Genomic DNA, 25,752 nt, shown 5'->3' with positions numbered 1-25,752 from the left:
TGCTTATTCTCACCATGCAATTTTTAAACCCTCTTATTTTGAAATAATTATGGATTCATAGGAATTGCAATGATAATACAGAAAGGTCCCAGGTACTCTTTACCCAGTTTCTCCCAGTGGCAACACCTTACATAATTATCGTACAATCTCAAAAACCAGGACACTGACAATAATACAACCCACTGAGCCTATTCAGGAAACCCTGGTGGCACAATGGCTGCTAACCAAAAGGTCAACAGTTCGAATCCACCAGGCGCTCCTTAGAAACCCTATGGGGCAATTCTACTCTGTCCTATAGGGTCCCTGAGAGTCAGAATCGACTTGACGGTGACTGGGTTTGGTTTGGTTTGGAAGCTTATTCAGGTTTCACCTGTTTTACATGCACTACTTTGTGTCACCGGGTGGTACAAATGGTTAACACACTTGAATGCTAACTGAAAAGTTGGTGGTTCAAGTCCACCTGGAGACATCTTGGAAGAAAGTCCTAGCGATCTACTTCCAAAAAATCAGCTATTGAAAACCCTACAGAGCACAGTTCTACTTTGACACACATGGGATCTCCATGAGTTGGAATCAACTTGATGGCAACGGGTAACTGGTAATTTGTGTGACTACATAATTTCTGATTGTCTAACATTCAGAATATGGCATAAGACATCTACCTGGCATCTTAGAAGAGCTTACTTAAAACTTTTAGATGAGCATCTTTTTCCCAAGAGTCCACTCATAGTAGCTTCCTAAATCGGGCTAGGTCTCTCAAGAGCTCAGAGTCAACATGTTCTCTCTCTCTCTCACTTTCTCTTTCTTTCCTCTCAAGGATACAGGAAAATAGGGCTCTGATATGTGGCAGTGATGATGGAGCTAAGGACCTGGTACTTGTAGCTGTTGATTAAAACCTGTGGTTGGATCCACTGCAGGGGAGGGTGCATGCAAAGCAAACAGGCTCAACCAAGAGTCTGAGAAGAACCTGTAGCAAGGGCAATATAGCAAGAAGGAGTCATGAGGGAGAGGAGCGAATCCGTGACAAGCACATGCTTATTTTTCCCAGCAATAGTAGATGTGCTAGGTCACACAGCCGGCAGCCAGAACAGAGACTTAGTTGCACTCACAGAAAGGCAAACCATACACCACCTTTCAAGCACTTTGAGTTTGAGCTTCCTGCTCCCCAAGCTCCTGAAGATGGGGAGATTTCAGGATGATCCAGTCAATGGGGGAGACAGACAGAAGATGTGGGGGTGGGGAGTCTTCCCAGCAAAAACCTACTACTTCAATTGATAGGCCAGCCTCTGAATAGTGGCTTTTGACATCTCAGTGGGTTGTGAGGGAGGTGTGGTCATCACAAATGAAACAGACCACAGCGGGTGGAGGAGACCTCTGCAGGGCCCCTAATCAATTACTAAAAACACAGAGAGGGACCATGGAAAATGAGTAAAGGAGACAGACGCATGCTGGCACTCAGTGGTACCACAGGACCCCAAAGGAGTAGTTGGGAGATTTTCAACTTCACAGAGGACGGGATGATTGTTTTCTTTCATCAGTTGTAGCCCTTGGAAAACAAAACAGAAACCAGAAGAGAAGCATTGCCTATGGAAAAAAAAAATACATACAGAGGCTGAAAAGGATGAAATAAGAAGAATGGAATTCTGCTCTTCTGAAATAATTTAAATAGGCTTGAATGCCCAGAGGGCCTAGGCACTATATTATGTGTTATGGAGAGGTTGGTATCTCCCAAAGGGGATATGAAATGGGAGATGAATATTATTAATCATCCTTATTTGCTATATGTTAGGAAACTGAGGTAAAGTAGAAATGAGTGATTTTACTGCCAAACTCACATGCTGAGGCAGCCACAGAGCTGAGGTTTGACAGACAAAAGCAGAGAAGTCATGCAGGGCTGGTGAGGTTCATGCTGCTGGAGGCAACAATGCCCAGGAACCTGATATGCCACAGGCCAGATGCTGGTGTCTTCTACATGAAAGACTCTGTATGTGTGGTCCAGGACTCCAGTCATTTCACCTGCTTGGTCCAGGCTGGCTCCCCTTCACTTACAGAGACCCAAGGGAATCGGACTGGTGTCGAACCTGTGAGGGCCAGAAAGTCCTTGTTGGTCAAACCAAGATTACTAAGAACAGACTAGAATATCAGATTCACTAATACAGACATTGTTGTCTATTTAGTTCACTTCTATATCTCCAGGACCTGGAACAACACTAGGGACTCAATCCATATTTGTGGAATGAGGGACCGATCATATTGACAAATTTCTTAGTGCTGGACATGACGATAAGCGAAAGGAATGGAGACAGAAATAAGTTGGTAGTTCTCAAAGTAGGTCTGTGAGAAATTAATAGATGTTCTAAAGGAGCTCAGGGAATTTGGGCGTTTATTTTGCCCAAATAAATGTGAGAAATGTTAAATTTTGCTTTATTTTGGGAGGATTTCTCTTAGCCTTTAAGAAGTGAATGCCGTTTGTGAATTTCCAAGAGGCAGATAGGTTTGCATCATTTTCCCAGTATAACAGACTGTGGGACCCCCTGCTTATCCAACACACACCTTTGGAATGTTTATTGGAACTAGTGTTTTTCCTTGGAAAAAGCATGATTCCTGCCCTCAAGTAGCTCACAATCTCTTGCTGGCCACTTCCATTCAATTCTGCCAACCAATAATTCAGTCTTCCTTGCTCGCTGGTATTGGACATGATTGGGATCACTGTAAATGATGGCTATCAGTAATTTTATCTCAAGGCATTTTGCCCACTGTGGGTCCTGTGTAGTGCCTACCTGGTACCTCATCAGCGTCTAGTGTGCACCCATTGGATTCCTCCATTGGGCAACCTGGGCCACACTGGTAGAAGTCCTGATCTCCCCAAGGCCAGTCAGTTCTCAGTCTAAGCGTAAGCTCACGACGTGATACCTACAACAAAGTTAGGGTCACATGCCTTAGAGCCATTTCTCTTCTCAGTAATTCTGACCCAGTAACACAAACTCTAAACCCTGCTACCACCTCCGTCATAAATACAGAGCTGAATAACAAAAGAAAAATGCTCTTTCAACCTGACAGCCAGCATACGCCTTCACAAGACAGAGCCCAGAATCACCAATGTGTGGCAGTCAGAGAGCCCCTCATTTCAGCCGTGCATTCTGTCCGGCGGTGGACTCTACCCTTGCTGTAGCCCGAATAAATCATCAGTGCCCTTACTGAAGGCAGTTAATTGCATTTGGAAATACTCCAGACACTGGGGTTTGTTTGGTCAAAGACGTGGGCCAGGATAGGGTAACATATGCACCCACTTTCATGAAATACATGTTAAGAATAACGGTGCCTGCGTTACCTAATTTATAATGGATACCACACACACTCCTCCCTGCGTTCCTTTCCCAGCAAAGAATGTGAGAGGAAGTATGGCAGTATTTTTCTTTTAGGTATAACAGTCTGTCAGTATCAAATTCTCTCAGTCAGCAGGGAGCATATAGTGTTGATTTACTGAAAATCTGGGATTATGTCTGCTCTGTGGTGAGTGTAGATTTAAGAGAGGAGAGGTAAGGGGTCTCCAAAAGGTGAAGAAAAACACAAATGAAAGCTAGCAAGGAAAAAATAGCTTGACAGTTAAGATATAGTGCAGCCACCATCAAAATCTTCTGGATAGAAAAGCCCGGGAATGAACACATACACATACATACGGCCACGCACAGACATACGCAGCAAGTCCCATGTACTGCAAGGTTTGCAACCTTTTCAATTAACCCCTTTCTCCTCGGGGCATTACAATGTGTCAGTGAAGACCCACACAGGCTTAAATACTGTCATGTGTCACGCTGGAGAGAAATTGTGACAACAGATACAAAGTTTTGTTTCAGTTTTTAAGAACTGGCTTTAAAAAAAAGTCTTGTGAGGAGTAAAGAGGGAATTCTTCCCTTCAAGAGCCCTTTGACACTTGACTACTTTCCTGGACCTTTTTGTCACCAATATTTCATTATCCTGATCATATCCCTCGTCTCTTGCTCTTTCTCCCCTTTGCCTCAAAATAACCGTCACCCGGTGTTACTTTACCCAGAAGTATTCCCTAGAAGCCACTCATAGTTCCTGTTTTTCCCCTTCTTCTTTTACTCTTCTTCTTTTTTGTCGTTTTTGAAATGGAATACAATAAATAGAATTAAAATATGAGGCGGAGGGGACCTGTGACAGTACCTAAGAGCTTTTTTTAAAAATGATTTATTTTATTTTGGTTGTTATTGTGTTGAAAATCTACTCACCAGAACAGGACCAATTCAACAATTTCTACATGTACAATTCAGTGATATTGATTATATTTTCTGAGTTGGGCAACCATTCTCATCTCCTTTCCCAAATTGTTCCTCGCCCATTAACATAAACTCACTGCCCCCTAAGCTTCGTATCTAACCTTTCAAGTTGCTGTTGTCAGTTTGATCCCATATAGATAGTTCTTTCAAAGAGCACAATGCTCAAGGCAGACGTTCTTTACTAATTAAACTGAACTGTTGTTTGGTTTAAAGAAGACTAAGAGCTTTTGAAAAGGGATTTTGCTTGATACCTTTCCCTTCTCTGGGATGGAGCTTTGGGCAAAAGCTGGTAAGAATAATGTGGGTGATGGTGACCAGTCAAGGTGAGTCCTGTTGGTGATCTCAACTTCTGCCTCTTTCTGATCCCACAATCCCCAAGAGGTATCGTGTGGACTCTAGGACAGTGGGCAGGTGAACATGGACACTTTCTGGGTCCCAGCAGTGTTCCTGTGGCCACAACTCTACAACGATCTGATGAGAAGAGCAAGGGCTGAGAACACCAACAGGTAGGTTGTTGTTGTTAGTTGCTGTACAGTCAACTCTGACTCACAGCGACTCCATGTACAACAGAATGAAATGTTGCCTGGTCCTGCACCATCTTCAAAATCGTTGGTATTCTCGAGTCCATTGTTGCAGCCACTTTTGGGTGCCTTCCAACCTAGGCGGTTCATCTTCCTCTACTGTACTGGACAATATTCTATTGTGATTGTTAGGGTTTTCATTGGCTAACTTTCAGAAGTAGATCTCCAGGCCTTTCTTCCTAGTCTGCCTTCGGCTGGATGCTCTGCTGAAACCTGTCCACCATGAGTGACCCTGCTAGTATTTGAAATACGATGGCATAGCTTCTAGCATCATAGCAACACATAAGCCACCATAGTACAAGAAACTGACAGACAAGTGGTGGAATAGGCAGGTTAAAAAAAAAAAAGTTTCTATCAAGTTGATTCCGACTTATAGAGAAGCAATCCCATGTGTTTCAAAGTAGAACTGAGCTCCATAGATCACCAGGAAGTAGATCGCCAGGCCTTTCTTCTGAGGCATCTCTGGGTGGATGCAAATCACCAATCTTTCAGTTACTAGCTGAGCACATTAACCCTTCTTGCCACTCAGGGACTCCTGGAACAGGCAAGTAGAAGGGGTTAAATGTGGTACGTGTGAAGGTCCCTGGTAGCCAGAGAGGTGAGGAGGTCCGGGATGGGCAAGAGGGCATGCTCAGTACCCCAGACTGCAGAGGTCACCAAGAAACATGGCACCGCTGAATGTATCAGAGCTGGAAAAGTAAGATGAGGTAGAAGAAGAGAAAGAAGAGGAGAGAGGGGCAAATAACAGCACAGACAGAAGATGCTACTAGCTTAAGTAATTCTGGAGAAGGACACGGAACTATCCAGTTAGGAAGGAAATGCCACTTTGCCTTTTTATTTGTTAATTATAAACCGCTAATCTTCATACTTGGAATCCCTAAATCATTTTGCTAAGTGGATTCTTAGTTTGTGATTCTCCAAGGCAGCAGACACAGCTCACAGGTTTGGATAGGGTCCTCTGAGACGGGCTATGTGTTCTGCCCCAAGAGCCTGCAAAGTCGGCCCAAGTCGAGTGTCCCATGTCCTGGTTTGCCCGGGATAACCTGTTTTGTTCCTGTTGTCCCCGAGTGATTGTTAGTAACAGCCCCTCTCACTCCTTAAAGTGTCCTGGTTTCTACAATAAATTATACGGTCAGCCAAAGTACAGGCAAACGAGAGGCTTCTTTTAATAGGACTACCAACCATCCCCTCTGCCGAGAATACAAACTGCCTGAAAAGAGAACCAAAGAAACTCCAAGCAAAGCATAACTCCTTCAAGAGCCCTTCTCTCCCTCAGAGACAAGAGCAGTGGGACCTGCGAAGAGGCCCGTTTGCACATACTTGGGCCCCATTTTGACAGCGTCTCTTTTGGGGGGCCAGGGGTGGGGGGAGCACACAGATACAGCTATTCAGTGGCACAAGAACCTGGTTGTGAGCACTGTTGTTCACAAAGCAGTGTGACAGTGACAAGTGTAATAGTGAAGCCCCATTAAGAGGACCCCAGCCACGGGGCCCACCGAGAGAGAGCGTGGCCTCTGGGCTCCAAGGGGCCCTTCAAAAATGTAGCCTTGAGGGCGTCTTTCACTTTATTATCAAAACCCAGGAAGAATGCTGGAGACTCTGAAAGAAAACAACTGCAACTCCTCTCAGATTCTTCCCGAAGTGCACATCGCAACAAAGCCTGCCTTTTTTACATTTCAAAAGAGGCTGCTTTCTCTTTAAAAATTAAGAGCTGCTAGGTCTGATGCCGCTGCCTTTATCAACCATGAAGTTCCCAGCAAGGTGCTGTTAGAGCCTGATTAAACCTCATACCAACCGGTGTCCCCCACGGTAACCCAGAGACGTCCACTGAGATGGGAGCGCCGATTCCATTTAATTGCCCCAGCTCTCTGTGATGGCCGGATTTCGTGTCTCTCTAGGTCTGCGATGGGAACCCATGTGATCAGATGAACTATCCGGGGGGCTTGACAGATCTGAAATGCGAATATGGAGACGGCATTGTGCTCTGCAGTGACTTCTGAAACCCCAGTGGTAAAATATGATCCGCCACCAGAACCGTCTCCGGACGGTGCGGGATTCGCATAAAGCTCATTTTCTAGTAGAGCACTGATTATTATTAAATCAGACAAAAAAAGGGAAAAAGTTTGTGTGTGTGTATATGTATGTGTACGTGTATGTATGTACGTGTATATAGATATCCAAAGATAGTCGTATGACAGCCATGGTTTTTTCTTGTTTTGGTCTATCTGTTTTTGGATTCTTGCTATTTTTTGCAATTATAGGATAATAATAACTTGTATTTACACAGCTCCATCTCCAAGGAATTCGAACGTTGAAAATATCTGGTTTATTCTCCTTCTTCTACAATGAATGAAGAAATAGATATTTATTTCTTACTATATTCTTTCATTTCCTAGAGAGGACAAACAAGGCTCTGGCCAAGCCAGTGATTGGCAAGAATTAGAAGCAGCAAGTCGCCTCGAATCCACATCACATTCCCTCTCCAAAGAAAGGAAGAAAATGGACAAGACGCACTTACAAGCCCCAGGGTCCCTGGATTCCCCGGAAAACTTCTCTTCCTTCTGGAAAGGCATCAAAAGCAAACACCCTTCCCTAGTGGACAGAGGTGACTTAAATCACACTACAGAACAATGATTCTTGACCTTCCAGCCTCCAACTCCTCTTTAGAAATTGCCTCCCCCACCACCTCCCAGCTCAGACTATTAGCTCCTAAAGATTTTAATCTGCCAAACACGGTTCGTAGAGAGGCTCTAATAACAGCGTGAGATACACTAGTCATACACCCCACATCCCTGGGATGGCTCTGATATTTTCCCCATCCATACACTTTATCCATTGTTAACATACCGACTTGCAATCTTTCCAGCCAAATCAAAGAAATTTTCCTGATTCCTTCTGCAGCCTTATTCTGAGTAAATATGTGATTTCCATTAGACTTTTTGAAATATGTAAAATACATAGACTCCCATTACTACCTTCAAGGACCTCCAAGTGTTTGGAGATACCTTCCTGGGAATCACTCCTCCGCCCAAAATGAGTTTGAAGATGAAAATTATTGCTAAGGGGAAAAGAACTGTTGGTGTAACAAGATATTTAAAGGCAAAAATTTCCCCACCTGTGTTGTGTTGGTCAGGGCCTAGCAACTGAGAAAGGGATGTTTTCAAAACGAGAGTAAGTATTAAAGCAAAACGTGTAAAACCAAGACAGGCAGAAGTGTGTTAGCTTCTAAGGCAGTAAGGTTCTATTGTGTTAAGCTGTTCCCCCTAAGTGACATTTCCATTCAGCCGGGCAATTTTCTGGGCCCCCCCCCAACTTTATTAGGTTTTTGGCAATTGCCCCAAGGAGACCCAAAGAAAGGTAAGTTATAATGATACAGTTGGCATGCATAGCGTGATAGAAATGAAGGCAGCTGCACACTATTTTTCTTGAATTAATGTATTTTTTCCTCAGTACAGTAAGGAAGGAAATTGTAAATTTGTAATCAGGCTGACCTCTAAGTTTTCCAAGAATAATGGCTATTCTTTTTCAACTAGAATAAAAGGACAATATGTCACTCTGTGCAAATCCTAACTAGGTTCCTACGTAACCCAAGTAAGACTTCAGAAATAGGCATGAATCTCTCTTTTATATTTATTATTAATTCACTGGGGGAATGTTTTCTTTATTCTAAAATTTGAGGATCTGTTTGGAAGTTTCCTGAGTCTAGAGTTGCATGGACAAAGGCTGACTGGGAACCAAACTGCTCCAGTGGTTTGGTGGGGTCTGAGCACAGACCATCAGCTGTAAACTTCTACCACATTTCCAATGAGCATCTCTGCAGAGGAGCACTGGGGACCAGGAGGACACTCTTTCCCCAACACTATTAGACTGTTGTTTTTAGGTGCTGGCCAGTTGGTTCTGACTCATAGCAAATCCCATGTGACAGAGTAGAATTGCCCTATAGAGTTTTCTAGGCTATAATCTTTATGAGAGCAGATTGTTAGGTCTTTTTCCTATGGAACTGCTGAGTGGGTTCAAACTGCCAATCCTCCAGTTAGTAGCAGAGCATTCAACCATTGCCCCACCAGTGTTCCTTTTCCAGGACTAGTTCCTGGGAAGTGGACAGAAATACCCCAACACCTTTGTGATAAATCCAATCACTTTGTTAATAAACAAAAAGCAGGAATACCAGTCCTACATTTTTCCCAGGAATTAATGAGTCAAATAAAGACAGTTAGTAAGCCAAATTTTGATTTTATTTCATTTATAGAGTCCCCCCACCCCAAATGTAAAAGTTTCCTGAATTGCGTGCCTTATAATTTTGGTCTGTTGATTGATTATCTAAAACCAGACCCACATTTCCACCTAAGAGTACAAAAACAAAAAACAAACAAACAAACAAAAAACACAGTTGCCAACGAGTTAATTCCAAGTCATGGAAACCCTATATGTGGTGAGTAGACACTGTGCTCGCTATGATTGCCAGGTCTTTCTTCTAAGGCACCTCTGGCTGGGTTCAAGCCACCAACCTTGCAGTTAGTAGTCAAGAGTTTAACTGCACCACCCAGGGACTCCACTTAAAGCTAGTTATTGCTCTATGAGGATATCAAATAAGCGTATCCTGCAAAGGGTGCCAGAGACAAACCCAAATCCACCTCCAGGAGAGGAGGCTTAAGGAGTAGAAGGAAACTAAGTAAAGGGAATGTGACTGTTAGGTATTCGGAAAATATTTCTTACAGTCAAGCCTACTAGACAATGGGAGACAGCCTCCTTTAGAAGGAGGCCTGGCTGCAGGAGTGGAAAATTAACCATAGGGAATAACCGTGCCCTGGCAGGGGAGACAGGAGACGAGTTTAAGAGGTCTTTCTAGCTCCAATTTCTAAGAATCTGATTAGACTATAGAGAAAAAAGAAAGAAAATTTGAAACGGGAGAAAAGAAACAAAAACCAGAAGGGAGACTAATGTTTAGGAACACAGGAAACACTGGGAAGTTCCTAATCAACATTCTGCCATCAGTCCCATCTGCAGCTGCCACAGAAGGGGTGCGTTTCTAATATAACCCAGGGAAGCCGTGGCCGTCGAGTCGATTCCAACTCACAGAGACAGTGTAGGACAGAGTAGAACTGCCTCATAGTTTCCAAGGAGAGCCTGGTGGATTCCAACTGCTGACCTTTTGGTTAGCAGCCGCAGCTCTTAACTACCGCGCCACCAGGGTTTCCAAACCACATGAGCAGGGAGGAGGCCCCTCTCAGCCCACTTTGAATAACGCTGAGGACTGGAGAGCCGTTTGTCAGAACAGTGCTGAGAGAAAGGAAGACACACTGGGCAGCGGCTAAGGTTCCTTCTCTTGTGGAGTTTGCCTATTCCTTCTCACTTTTAATCAATCACTGTCTGAACAGTGGCTTTCCTTAGTGGATAAAGCCAGACTTAACCTCCTCCGAGTTCACTTTTTTTTTTTTTTGCAAGGAGTATCAGAGAGCCCTGGTGGAACAGGGGTTAAGAGCTTGACTGATAACCAAAAGGTCAGCAGTTTGAATCCACCAACTGCTCCTTGGAAACCCTGTGGGGCAGTTCTACTCTGTCCTGTAGGGTCACTCTGAGTTGGAATCAACTTGATGGCAACCAGCTACCAGAGACGCTGGTAGATGATTTTCCTGAGTTTTAGCCTGCATGGTCATAGATGATCTGAATAGCCACTCCTGTTTCATTAAACCCAATATAAACGCACCCAGATTAAACATTTAAATCATATAGTACTCCAGAATAAACAAGTTCCATGTATTTCCAATTGAGTGTGTGTATTTGGAGAGAGATCGAAAGACAGAGAGAGACAGAGAGCGACAGAAGAAAGAAATAGAGACAGACAGGGAGTGAGAAATAGAAAGACAGAGAGAAACAAAGAGAGACAGAGACAGAGAGATGACAGGAGACATTTCCATACTTTTATGGGTTTTATTTTTAAACTGGTTTAAAGAACTGCGACCTGAATTGAGAGGGAACCAGGCTCCAAAAAGGCAGTTTTCCTGAACATGTACAGACAAAGGAAATAGTTTCCTTACCGAAAGGAATCACTTGAAAGCTTTTAGGCCAGACACTGCTCAGGCTCCGATTTCCTTTCTCTGAGCCCTTTGATGAACAACTCATATGGAGAAGCAAGCATCTTGCGCCTGGTTTGAATTTAAGCTGTTGCTGACTTTAGTGGAAAACTTTCATAAACTCAGCTCAGGCTTTCTTCCTTTCCCCTATCAGTGTTGACCAGTTTTGGATCTGGCCTTGGATATTCATCTTGAATCATTCATTCTCAGTGTGATCATTAGTGTCAACTGGACAGAAAGCAATTTTCCCCCCAGAGACTGAATTCCTTCTGGCTCTCCCTTCTGGAGCTCTCAGCCCTTCCTTTCCCCTCCCACGGCAGGTTGAGGGAGAGGCGGAGGCGGAGGCCAAGGATGCAGGAAGCAGAATGGAACAGGTGCGATGCTTTCAGGAAACTGCTGGGGAGCTGAGCCCTCTCTGGCAGTGTTATTATGGCAATGATACCACATGGATCCCATCCAGTACCAAGCAAGAGGCCATATTCTCCACGTGCCAAATCGTTTCTTCAGGAATGAGCTGGCCAGTGAGCAGAGTTTTAAAGCAAAGCCTTTGCCCTCAAAACAAGACTGTCTGCTGGTCTCTTGAGAATCACGACCTGGGTGGATTTTCCTTCTCTTTGCTGGACTCTTTGGTCAGACGCGAGAGTCTGGAGGATCCCCAGAACATTTTGTTCAGGAACCTACCCTGCCTTCAGGATTGTGTAGTGAAAAACAAGAGCCTTGGAACCAATCCAGTCTTTGTTCATAGCTCAGCTCTGCCACTAAAGTGGGTAACTTTGAGCAAGTAACTTAATGTTCCTGATCCTCAGTTTATTTGTGTATTTGAGATATTAACCTCAATTTACAGGTACTTGTGAGGATTAAATGAGATTGCATTTCTGAAGTTCTCTGTTTTTATTCCATTCTTCCTTGCTGACACTATGCTCTTGTCAATAAGCTTGCAAATTCCCCTGGTTCTAAGTAACTAAAACAACAGTGTCCATTCCAAGAATGGTGGATCCGAGGATACCCTTAGGGCCTGTGGGGCCCAAGCAAACCACGCTGTGTGTGCCCACTCCCAACATCTTTACAGAGATACAAGCAGATTAAATGGATTCCAAAGGCAGTTTTGAATGGAAGATGACAAAGGGAAAATGTCAAAGGAATATGTGTGGAAGCAGGAGAAGGGTCCATCCTGTTTGGCCTCATGATGGCAGGGTGGGAAGCTGTGACATCACTGTCATGCACTTTGCAGCATCAGCTGCCCAATTCCAACTGCACTGATCCCCGTGGCTCCCTGAACTGTGCTCAGCATGTGCTCAACTCCAGCAGTGCACAAGGGCCCCTGGGCCAGTGTGGCCATCCTGATTGGCCACAGCCTCCAGGGGTGGCTCACAGAAACACTTCTCTCTTGCACAAATGAGAATTCCTGAACTTCAGGCAGCTTATTTGCCATAAACTCCATTTAAATTTTTGGTTATAAACAAGCCAAGCAGATTATATTAGCTTTTATGATGGTATACATTTGACAGAGAGTTATCCACGCATCTACTTCAATTAAAAAGTGTATAATCCATTAGAAAAATGCAGGGTGTAACTACCTAGCTGAGGCTTCATCTTGAGTGTACACCACTGGGGTGAAATGGCGTGTTAGTTTGCTATGGCTGCTATTACTACAAACTTAGTGGCTTAAAACAACACAAATTTATTCTCTTACAATTCTGGAGGCCGGGAGTCCAACATAGTTTCACTAGGTTAAAGCTAAGGTGTCAGAAGGTCTGGTTCCTTCCAGAGGCTGCAGGAGAGAATCCATTCCTTGCCTCTTACAGGAAATCCTGGTGGTGTAGTCGTTAAGAGCTACTACTGCTAACCAGAAGGATGGCAGCTTGAATGCACCAGGCGCTCCTTGGAAACCCTATGGGGCAGTTCTACTCTGTCCTATAGGGTCGCTATGAGTCAGAATCAACTCAATGGCAACGGGTTGCTTACGGCTTCTGGTGGCTGCCAGCATTCTTTGGTTTGTGGCTGCATCACTCCAATCTCTGCTTCTGTAGTCACATTGCCTTCTTCTCTTCTATAGTCAGGTCTCCCTCTGTCTCTCTTTTCTAAGGACAGTTGTAATGATATTTAGGGCTGACCTAGATAATCCAGGATAATCTAACCATCTCAAAATGTTTAACTTAATCATATCTTCAAAGTCCCTTTTGCCACCTAAGGTAACATTCAGAAGTTCCAGGGATTGGAATGTGGATTCTTTGGGGGTCATTCAGCCTACTGCAAATGAAAATCCCCCTTCATTAACAACTGCCAGCCGTTGTCTTATTTAAAAAAAAAAAAAAAAAAAAAAAGTGTTCCTGGCTCAACTGAATAGAAAAACAACAATTCTTTGGCTCCCTGATTTTTTCCCGTATTAATTCTATAATGCAGCTGCAAGACCTGTGTATTACAGGATCATTATTTCTTTTCTTTTAATTTTAATTTTATTTTATTGTACTTTAAGTGAAAGTTTACATTTCAAGTTAGTCTCTCATACAAAAATTTATACATACATTGTTATGTGACCCTAATTGCTCTCCCTGTACTGTGACAGCACACTTCTCCTTTCCACCCCTGATTTCTCGTGTCCATTCAACCAGCTCCTGACCCTCTCTGCCTTCTCATCTCACCTCCGGACAGAAGCTGCCCATTTAGTCTCACGTATCTACTTAGGATCATCATTTCTTGAAACTGCTATTACGTCTGCCATCTCAGAAAAGGAGCTGAGAAGTGGCTTCTAAAGATATTAAGTCATCTAAGACCTTGCTCTCTTTTATGCAGAATTACTGTCCACAAATATCTTAGTCATTTTCCATCGAATCTGAACTGATGATGTGCTTGAGGTCTGACAGGAAAGCATATACTTTTCCAGACACAGAAAAACCTAAATTTGTACCTCCCTTAAGGGACAGAGTATGGCATTTAAGCTGGGAATAGCTGCCCAGCTGAAAAACAGGAGGTTGAAAGGGGACAGCCGTTTAAAAGTCACTCTGATATGACCCGTTCCCCAAACAATTCATCTCAGGGTCATAGTCATTGTTGCCAGGTGGCATAACATTTATTGTTATAGTGTCTTGATCTCCTTGGATTGGTAACAGACACTTCTATTCCTCAGAGCATGAGCAGAGTTGATAATGTCCTCTTACCTAGGCGCATTGAACTTCAACCGCCAAGATACTAGTTGACATTAAGACTTTGCAACACCTAGCATTGTCTGTCACCTCTGGAGATAAACTCTCTTGTGACAGGTTTCTCTGTCACCAGCCACTGATGCCATTTTATTCCATTGCTCTTGTAGAATAACTTTGGAGTCTATGGCGCTGCCTAGCTTACTGAGTTTGGTCAGATGCTCAAAGCTGAATTCACAGCCCTCAAGACCTCATGGTATGCTGGGATAGGAACTAATCAGAGGACCTGGACAGAGTAAGACTGTCAAAGACACTGCAAATCAGCAAAAGAATGAAAGCCCTTTGACCCCGAGCACATCTGCCACATATTTAATTCCACCTTCTTGCCAAGCTCTGAAAACCCAGGCTGAGGAGACTTGGGAGGAACGCAGGTTACCAAGTCTAGGAGAGTGTAGCGGTGAAATGCCCGGCTGGTTGCTGACTGGCTTCTGTGAGGTCCCCTCTATGGGTAGGGCATAGGTGCAGGATTGGTGACTAGGGAGGGGCCGCCATGAGCCAGGAGGAGAGGCAGGGTGCAGCGGTGTCTGGGTGACCAGTGGTGAGTTGTACTGTACTGGTTTTATTTGCATGTTACTTTGCCAGCTGGCTGCAGACTAGGGGAAGCAAATGAGGTTTTAGCTGTTCTTTGGGGTTCTGATCACAAGACTACGTTCAGGAGATCCTGACATTTGGGAGGAAGTAAGTCAGCAAGTTCCTGGGTGGATTCTCGTGTCCACGTTCTAGGGTAAAATTGAAAACAGGCCAGGATGAGTTTTGGAAAACATCAGAAGGACCTTCATTCTAGAGCCCTACCCACTTCTCCCACCTCATTTCCCACTCCTCTCTCACCCTATCCCACCTCACCCACACACGCTTAGCACCAGGAAGATGTGGGATCTACTTTCAGTTTCTTTTCACTGCTCTTTGCTCTCCCTACCTTTCTCATCTAGTTTAAATGTCACTGTCTCTTGGAAGCCTTCCTGGGCTTCCTAGTCTGAATTAGTTTACCCCTTCCCAGATCTCCCTTAACTTCCCTCAGATGGCTTATTATGTGAGGTGCTAGGATAATCCATTTATTAATCTATCATTCCTACTAGAGCCAAATGCATTTGAAGGTAAAAATTCTGTCATTGTATCCCCAGCCTGGCACATGATAGTTATTCAATAAATGCTTAGCGAAGAGACGGCATTCTTATATTAGATATCTGTTTATGGTATAGACTTGGGCTGTGGAGGACCTTTACTGTGTCTGGAGATAACTGCATTTATTTAGGAAAATGCCTTTGGGCTTGGCATGAGTGTGTATGTGTGTAACGGATGCCCTAGAGGGGGAAATCCACAAACTTTCACGATTTCATAAGAAGGTTTTTTTTGTTTGTTTCTGTTTTTAAGAAAAGTGGCCTCAACTGATTTTTTTTTTAGAGGTGAAACCAGGGATGCAGAACAAGCAGCAAGGCAACCATATATGTACCAAACACAAGGAAACTTGTCTTCCTTGGAGATACCAGCAGGAAGTCTGCCCAATATAAGTGCTTCATACTAAGCACATCTACACCAAGCCCATCAAATCTCTCCTTGGGAAAAGTAAAGTCAAACAAAGAGTGGAAACAATAATGTTCCTAAATATTCTTACATTTCCTATATGTTTGTTAATCAGGCTGAGACATGAGATTTGTTCTGGTCAATGGACTGCAATTGGAAGTGACATGTGTCACTTCTTGCCCAAAGCATAGAGAAATAGGCATGAATTCTCCAAGCACCCCTTCCCTGCTGTGGTGATCACGGAGGACTCATGTTTCGATGGCAGAGCAAGAGGATCAAAGCAACCTGGATCACTGAGTCACTGCACGGAAGACAGCCACCTTGGAGAGTTGCCCAAAACCACAGCAGATTGTGCATGAGTGAAAAATAAATGTTCGGTGTCATAAGTCATTGAGTTGTGGGGTGGCAAATAGCCTATCATGACTAGAGCAGGCAAGTCATTCTAAGATGCTTCCTTGTATACTTATGAAGTAGACTACTACTCAGTGTGAGAGCATGGAGATGATTGGGATGCCATCGGCTGATTGACTCTTCTATTCCACTGTGAGTAATCAGTATGTGTCTTTCCTCGAGAGTCCAAGGAACCTGGTGGGCTGATGGGCTCAGGGTGAAATCAATGAGTGTGCTGTGGAAAATTCAGAGGAGAAGTACTAACATCTGGAGCTTTAAACATCTGTGTACTTTCCTTCAAGGTCGGATTACCTAATAAGCAACGTAAGCATGGGCTTACTTGTGCTTATTTGCTAATCTGTAGTGAACAATTTCACATGAGTTTCACCACATCTTTGATGTGTATCTTTGATGTGGTGAACAACATGTAAGTAATCATAAGTAAGCCTGTGCTTACCTTCCTTATTGGGTCCTCCTTCTCTGTCAAGGATTATAGATTTGAAAAGAGGCTTTGATTCTGTAGGAAGGTGCTGTGGGGTTGGGAGAGAGACAGATGCCAGCCATACCTAGAAGCAGAATCTTTGATGTGAAAAAAAGTGAAATTTTTCACTACGGATGGTCTGGTAAGCAAGGTAAGCACCATGCTTATCTTGCCTAATCCGCCCCTGCCTTCTTTACACAACTTCCTAAATTATAGCCTCACAAATCAGTCATCAGTTGACCAAGACAAAGATGGTGAAGGGTAGGGGTGGGATCATATATTTAACACTTAGGGATGTCTTGTAACAGGCTTTTAAAAGGCCTCTCCTCACACGATCCTTTGACCTCTTACATGTGTTCATTATTTAATACTTATTATAGGGTCGCTCTGAGTCAGAGTCAACTTGACGGCAACGGGTTTGGTTTTTTGGTTTTAAATACTTAATAATTACAAATATTGATTTGCTGCATGGATGTTTTCTTGGCCAGCCTCCTGAATGCATCCATCCCATATGGACGTTGAGCAGCAGCCATAGGCCACTATTTCCTGATTCAAGTGATAGGCCTTCAAACAGAGCAAGTGCTCAATTTGTATTCTTTGAATGAATGAACAAAATCATTGAGCTCCTATCTTAATCCACTTCCAATCTTGCAAACATGAAATTCACTAACCTGAGCTAAGGAAAGGAATTACCTTTTAAGAAAACAGCTACCTGGTTGTCTACATCAGACTCCATTAGAAATATTCTAGAATTTTTATTTTTCTCAAAAATAAGTAATTATTATATAGACCTAGCATGGAAAACTACCTTGATTTGTAAACAATCTTCAAATACACGGTCCTCTCTCTCGTGCTCTCTGTAAGCTCCATGAGGCATTTCCTATTAAAAATCTCAGCTCTGCTTCTTATCACCTTTGCCCTCTTCGCTGTTCTGACTTTAAATTCAGGAGACCGTTTCCCTGGGGAATATAGATCCTAGTGCCATGTGATCTGGCCTAAAGGGTAGTATGACAGAGCAAAACAAAAGAGGATGCTAACCTTGTCTTCCTCCCGTCCATGCGCACACCTCCCCACTGGATGCCTGGGCCTCACAGTGAGCAATGCTCAACAATGTCAGTAAGACCTGAGAGTTTATGTGATCCAATCATTACTGGCAGGACTGATTCCAAACTGAAAAGGGAGCTCAGAGGTAGCAAAATCTCTTGAATTTAAAAGGATCTTCTAAAAAAAAAATGTATTTTTAAATAGCTGTTATTGTTTTTATCTTTTCTTCCTACAGAATTAATACTTGTTAATTGCAGAAAATGTCAAAACCATACAGAAAAGCAAAAAGAAAGAAAAATCATTATCAACCTCATCAAATAGACACTGTTCTTAATGTTTTGGTTTGGAACTTTCTCTCTCTCTCCCCCTCTCTGTATGTGCATGTGTTTACCCAAGTATATTTATCTATAAATGTATTTAATATTATCTTAATAATGGGAATCAGAATGTGTTTTCTGGAGACAGCTGCATTTGTTTAGGAAAACGCCTTGATATGTTGCTTAAAGCTGGATAACATGACACTGACATCATGGGAGACAAAGAGCTGGCTAACCTGCTGATGCCAAGGGTTACAGCTGGAGTTGTGAAAAACGGCAGAAGGATATTTTGAGACATTTTAGGAAAATCAAACATTCAATTCGGATTTTTCTTTTATGTGGAGCTGAAATGTCAGCTTTCTCACTATTTTGAGTGGTGCTTTCTAGAAGACATCAAGGAGCTCTGTCCCACTTCTGTGGTGATGCACTGGGATAGCAACCAGGGACGGCACAGGGAAGGACAAGATTACCGACTCACTGACCTATTTCAGCAACTGCAGGAGCTCAGAGCCAGAATCATCGAAGAAATCAGAAAGCTGCCACCACCCCCTATTCCCTGAATGACTGAACCTGAGGAAGTGAATCCCTGGAGAGACTAGGAAAAAAAGGAAAGAATGTGGGATGGAATTGGAATAAATTTAATTTGAATTTGAAAGTGCCAGGTGCTTTGGCCTTCATCAAGGTTATATGCATATAATTTTATAAAAGTGGTGTTATGCTTTTTCTGTTATTTCACACTCTACGGATTTTCATGTAATAAATATTTCAAAGCTATTCATGCCAATATATGCCCATAAGCAATATTATTTAGTGGTTGCCATGACAGAGATGGGGTAGTTTGTTGTAATAGATGTTCCTGTTGTTGTTAGTTGTCATCAAGTCGATCTGATTCATGGGGACCCCATGTGTGCAGAGTAGAACCACTCCATAGGGTTTTCAAGGCTGTGACCTTTTGGGAGCAAATCACCAGGACGATCTTCTGAGGTGCCTCTGGGTGGGTTTGAACTGCCAACCTTTCCACTAGTAACCGAGTGCTTAACAGTTTGCGCCACCAAGAGACTCCATAGATGTTACTAGTATTCATCAATATCTGATTCTTATGCTTGTCAACCCCTTGCAGCTGGGCAGAGCCATGTGACTAATTCTGAGAAGAAGTGCGCCTTCTAGATTGAATCGAAGAAAAGACCATGCGTGACTTTCCAGTTTCCCTCATCCCTGTCTTAGTCATGGAAGAGGCCTTAAGTTGAGATGATGGTGTCAAAAAATGAAAGTGGTTTAGACTGCTAAATCATCACAAGGAGGACAGCTGACCTGCAATGTCATCCAGATTTTGTATGAAAAGGAGATACATTGTTGGTTAAATCACTGAAATTTTGGGAGTTGTTACTGCAGCGTTATTAAACCTACCCTGACTAATACACTGGTCACTAAACCTATTTCCTCCTTTTCCTGGGTACTCAGCTACATTACTTTTCCCAGCCTTTCTTGTGGTTAGAATTGACTTTGTAAGTGAGTTTTAGCCAATGGATTATGAGAAGTTATGTGTGTTACTTTGAGATGGGTAAGAAGTAGACATCTTCTCTCTCTCTTTTTCTCTTTCTGCTGATGACTATGAAGCCTAAGAGATGAACGAACCACATGTTTAAAAAGATTTTGGATCCTTGAAAGACTGCTTGGAGGAGCGCTGCCCACCATTCAGGAAGACTTGCTTTGGGCTTTATGTGAGTGAGAATACAATTCTATATTGGTGAGCCATTACACATTTTTTGGCTTTGTTTACAACAGCAGCTGGCATTACCTTAAGGTTTAAAGAAATTTGTACTTTGAAGGCTTACATAACCAAGATCTAAATTAAATGTCATCTAGATTATTAATAGAATTTCAGGTGGCAAGGAAGCTAGCAGTCTAGAAGGTTGAGTACTCATTACACGCTGGCAAAGCATTTTTTTAGTAAGTTGCTGCCTGTAATAATTTGTAAGGCTGACTATGTCTGTGCCAAGACCGTTCACTCAGTGAAATTGTTACAAAGCGTCAGTATGAGTGTAATGGCTACTACTGTCTGATTTTAGCCAGGTTTTTTATTAAAGAAAAAGGTACATTGAGGCAAGAATTGGCTAGTTTTCAAAGAGAGATGAAACAAACTGAAGAGAGTTTAGAAAACAGCCATTTGGGACTTAAAGTGAAATAGAATTAAACTGTCATGCGGACACTTTTGGTTCTGTTTGTTACAACAGCTCTCCTTACTTTAATATGGCTGCATAGTATTTCATTGTAGGAATTTCTCTCTGTTTAAACAAACCCTTGATGAAAAGTTGGGATGTCTCCAACTGTTTTGTCCATTGTTGTTTTAATTTGTTTTCCTTTACTTATTAGTGAGATTTAACATAATTTCACATATTCACTGCCATTTGTACTTCGTCTTTTGAGAACTGCACTTTTCTGTTGAGATATTTGTCTCACTTATAGGGGCTTGGCTTATATTAAGGATATATCTAGTTTTCCTAGGACAGTCCCCCTTTATGCCTGTTTTTCAGGCCTAAGTATTAATAGTACTGCTTTCACTCTCAAAAGTGTCTTGGTTTGGACAATACATTATATGGTCACCATAGGTATAACCCCTCAGTGTGACATACATGTTGCTGTTGTCCCCCAGATTGTCATTTACATTTGATTAAATTTTTATGTTGTAAAATTTGTCTCTTTTTTTCTTTAAGATTTCCAGCTTCCGTATGATGTGTTGGAATTTTTTCTCTATCCCAAGGTTGTAGAAATAACCACCTAAATGTCCTTGTATTAGTTTTGTGATTTCATTATTTGCATGACAGTACAACATTCCTTCCTCACATCTTCCGGTCTTTACTCAAACTTCACCTTTTCAATTTAAATTACATCCTACCCCACCTGGTATGGAAACAGTAACCTGATTCTTTGCTTTATTTTTCTCCATAGCTCTTGTCACCTTCTAACCACATTGAATACATTAGCTGTAGGGGTTTATAGATGCACTTGATCAGATTGAGGAATTTCCCTTCTAGTCCTAATTTGCTCTAAGTTTGTTTTTTTTTTTAAGTCATGAATGAGCACTGGATTTGTCAGACTTTTTTCTCATTTACTGAGAAGTTTCGATGCTTATTCCCTTTTATTAGTTAATATGGTGATCAATTTTCAAATACTAAGCCACTTTTGCATTACTGGGGTAAATTCTACTTTTCGATGACCTTTTAATGTATTGCTGGATTCAACTTGATAATATTTTGTTTAGGACTTTTGTACATATGGTCATGAAAAAAATACTCTTATAATTTTTAAATTTTTTACTATCTTTGTCTACATTTAATATTAAAGTAATGCTGGTATCATAAAGTGAGTCAGAAATCGTTTTGTAGAATTGGTAGTATTTATTACCTAAGTGATAGAATTCACCAGTGAAGCTATCTGAGCCTAGAGTTTTCTTTTGGGGGAAGTTTTTAATATAAGATTCAAATTCTAAATAAAGGGCTATTCAAGTTTTATATTTCTTCTCATATCATTTTTGGGTACAATTTCTGTCATTCAAGAGATGTGTCCAATTCATCTAAGTTGTCTAATTTTTTGGCATAAACTTGTTCATAAACCAAAAACCCATTGCTTTTGAGTCATGACTCATATCACCCCTATAGGACAGAGTAGAACTACACCACAGGGTTTCCAAGGCTGTTATCTTTACAGAAGCAAACTGCCACGTCTTTTTCCCTTGGAGCGGCTGGAGGGTTCGAACTGCCGACCTTTCAGTTAGTAGCTGAGCACTTGACTACTGCGCCATCAGGGCTCCCTAAACTTGTTCATAACATTCCTTTATTATTATTTTAATGTCTGCAGGACCTTTCCTCATTACTGATATTGGTAATTTGTGTTTTCTCCTTTTTCTTTTCTTGATCAGTTTAGTGATGTTCATCATTTTTAGTGATGTTTTCAACAAACTATCTTCTGGATTCATTGATTTTTCTTTATTCCTTTTCTATTTCATTGTCTTCTGCTCTTTATTATCTTCTTCCTTATACTTACTTTAAGATTAATTTCCTCTTGTTGTTCTAGATTCTTTAGATGAAATCCTGATCAGTGATTTAAAATGTCTTCTTTTCCAATATAACCATTTTTAGCTCTAAATTTTAGACTGTTGTTAAGTTGTTAAGTGCCAATGAGTTGGTTCTGACTCATAACAACTCCATGTACAACAGAACCAAACATTGCCCAGTCCTGCGCCATCCTCACAATCACTGCTGTGTTTGAGCCCATGGTTGCAGCCACTGTGTCAATCCATCGCCTGGAGGGGCTTCCTCTTTTTTGCTAGCCCTCTACCTTACCAAGCATGATGTCCTTTTCCAGGGACTGGTCCCTCCTGAGAACATGTCCAAAGTACATGAGATGAAGTCTTGCCATCCTCGCTTCCAAGAAGCACTGTGGCTGTACTTTTGCCAAGACAGACTTGTTCATTCTTCTGGCAATCCATGATATATATTCAATATTCTTTGCTAACACCATAATTCAAAGCCATCAATTCTTCTTTGGTCTTCCTTATTCATTGTCCACATTTTGCATGCATATAAGGTGATAGAAAATAGCATGGCTTGGGTCAGGGGCACCTTAGTCCTCAAAGTGACATCTTTGCTTTTCAACGCTTTAAAGAGGTCTTTTGCAGCTGATTTGCCCAATGCAATACATCATTTGAATTTTTGACTGCAGCTTCCATAGGCATGGATCATGGATCCAAATTAAATGAAATCCTTGACAACTTCAACATTTTCTCTGTTTATCATGATGTTGCTTGTTGGTCCAGTTGTGAGGATTTTTGTTTTCTTTACATCGAGGTGTAATCCATACTAAAGGCTGTAGTCTTTGCTCTACATTAGAAAGTGCTTCAAGCCTCTTCGCTTTCAGCAAGCAAGGTTGTGTTGTCTGCATACAGCAGTTGTTAATGAGCTTCCACCAATCCTGATCTCGCGTTCTTCTTCATATAGTCCAGCTCCTTGGATAATTTGCTCAGTGTACAGATTGAATAAGTATGGTGAAATGATACAACCCTGACGCACACCTTTCCTAATTTTAAACCTTGCAGTATCCACTTGTTGTGTTCGAACATTGCCTAAATTATGATGTGTTTCATCACTGTTCTATTCAAAATATTTTCTAACTTCTCTTTTGATTTCTTCCTTGGCTAGGAATTATTTAGAAATGTGTTATTTAATTGCCCAATATTTGGATAATGTCTAAATATCTTTTTTTATTTATTCTAATTTAATTTCATGCTGCTCTGTGTGATTTAAATCTTTCTCACATTTATTAAAGCATATTTTATTTCCAGAATATGATCTACCTTAGTGAATGTTCCATCTACATTTGGAAGGAATATGTATTCTACTGTTGTTGAGTATTGTTGTTAGGTGTGGAATCAATTTCAACTCATAGTGAACCCACGTGACAGAGTAGAACTGATCCACAGTGTTTTCTAGTCTGTAGTCTTTATAGGAAGAGATTGCCAGGTCTTTCTCCCACAAAGCCACTGGGTAAGTTCCAACTGACAACCTCTTGGTTAGCAGCTGAGTGCTTAACTATTGTGCCACCAGGGCTCTTCTGTTGTTTGGTGTAACCCATTGAGGTCGAGTCAATTTCAACTCATAGTGACCCCATGTGACAGAGTAGAACTGCCCTCATAGGGTTTCCAAGGCTGTAATCTTCACGGAAGCTGACTGCCACATCTTTCTCCCAAGGAGCCGCTGGGTGGGTTTAAACCACTGACCTTTTTGTTGTTCACGTTGTTTGATAACATTGCTGAGGTCTTTTTAAGCCTTACTGATTTTCTGTCTATCTCTTCTATCAATAACTGAGTGAAAGCATTGAATTTCCAAATATCTATATATTTGTCTTTCTCTTTTCATTTCTATCAGTTTTTGCTTCATGTATTTTGAGGCTCTGCTTTAGGTGCATACACATTTAAGATTGTTATGTCTTCTTGATGAATTGATTGTTTTGTTATAGTGAAATATCCCTCTTTATCTCTGATCACATTCTTTGTCATGAAGTCTACTTTGTCTGATATTAATATAGCCACTCCAGCTTTCTTATGATTAGTGTTTCATGATGTCATCTTTTATGCTTTTACTTTTATGTTATTCATGGCTTTATATTTAAAGTTCATTTCTTAGACAGCATGTAGTTCAAACGACAATCATTGCCTTTTTATTAGAGTGTTTATTCCATTTGAATTTATTGTAATTATCAGTATGTTGCTTGTTTTTATTTGACCAATCTGTTCTTTATTCCTTTCTTTTTTTTTTACTTGCCTACCTTCTTTTGGATTAATTATTTTTAAGATTCATTTTCTCTCCACCACCAACATGCTAGCTATACACCTTTATCTCATTACTGGCTCATTAGTTATGCCTTTTTCCTTTGTTTGGTTTTAGTGGTTTTTTTTTTTTTTAGTGTTTGCATCTTTAACTTATCATAGTCTACCTTCAAATAATATTATACTTCAGATATATTTCCATTTATCTCTCCCATTCTTTGTACTATTGTTTTCATATCATTTACCTCTCATCATTCTGTTCAATATTTTGCTAGGGACTTTTGCACATGTGCTCATGAAAAAACTTCACATTATAAAAATTTATGCTATAAAATCTACAATACATTGATGTTGTTTTTTATCTACAAAGTCAATTTTTTTATTGTTGTGCTTTAAGTGAAAGTTTACAATTCATCTTAGTCTCTCATACAAAAATTTATACATACATTGTTTTGTGACCCTAGTTGCTCTCCTTATACTGTGACAGCACACTCCTCCTTTCCACCCTGAATTTCCTGTGTCCATTCAACCAGCTCCTGACCCTCTCTGCCTTCTCATCTTGCCTTTGGACAGGAGCTGCCCATTTAGTTTCATGTATCTGCTTGAGCTAAAAAGCACACACTTCATGAGTATCATTTTATGTTCCATAGTCTCAATTATCTTTTGAAGAAAGTAAAAAAACAAGAAAAAAATTTATATTTCCAACCCATGTGCTTTTTCTTTGGTTCTTTATTCTCTCGTGTAGATGTAATTTTCTATCTGGCATCATTTTACTTCAGCCAAAAGAACTGCCTTTAACATTTCTTATAGTGAAAATCTCCTATTAACAGTTCGTTCAGCTGATGTTTATCTGAAAATGCCTTTATTTCGCTCTCATTTTCAAAGAACAGTTTTGCTAGGTAAAGAATTCTAGGCTGATAAACTTGTTTCTTCAGTTCCTTAAAGATGTAATTTCATTGTCTTCTATTTTGCATTGTTTTGACAAAAAATTCTATTTCTCATGTGTGTTCCTCTCTATGTCTTGTATCCTTTTTTTCTGGATATTTAATATTTTTTCTGTTTATCTCTGGGTTCTTGGAAATTTGTTCATGATGTGTCTTTATGTGCTTTAAAAAAAATATTTATCCCACATGAGGTTTCTTGAGTTTCTTGGGTCTTTGAGTTTATAGTTTTTATTAAAAGTGGAAAAGTTTTCAGCCATATTTCTTAAAAAATGTTTTTTGTCCTTTTCTCTCCTCTCCCTCTGGGACTCCAATTACATGTATGACATCTATTAAAAAACCCATTGCCGTCGAGTTGATTCCGACTCACAGTGACCCTATAGGACAGAGTAGAACTGCCCCATAGGGTTTCCAAGGAGCGCCTGGTGGATTCCAACTGCCAACCTTTTGGTTAGCAGCCAAACTCTTAACCACTATGCCACCACAGACCACCTGATATTTCCCACAGACCACTTAGGCTTTAGTCAAGCTTCTCAGTCTTTTTTCTCTTTGCATTTTATGTGCATAGTTTCTATTG

This window comes from Trichechus manatus, unplaced genomic scaffold, assembly GCF_000243295.1.
Source record: "Trichechus manatus latirostris isolate Lorelei unplaced genomic scaffold, TriManLat1.0 scaffold00193, whole genome shotgun sequence".
NCBI classification, from domain to species: Eukaryota; Metazoa; Chordata; class Mammalia; order Sirenia; family Trichechidae; genus Trichechus; species Trichechus manatus.
This window is presented reverse-complemented; position numbering follows the sequence as displayed.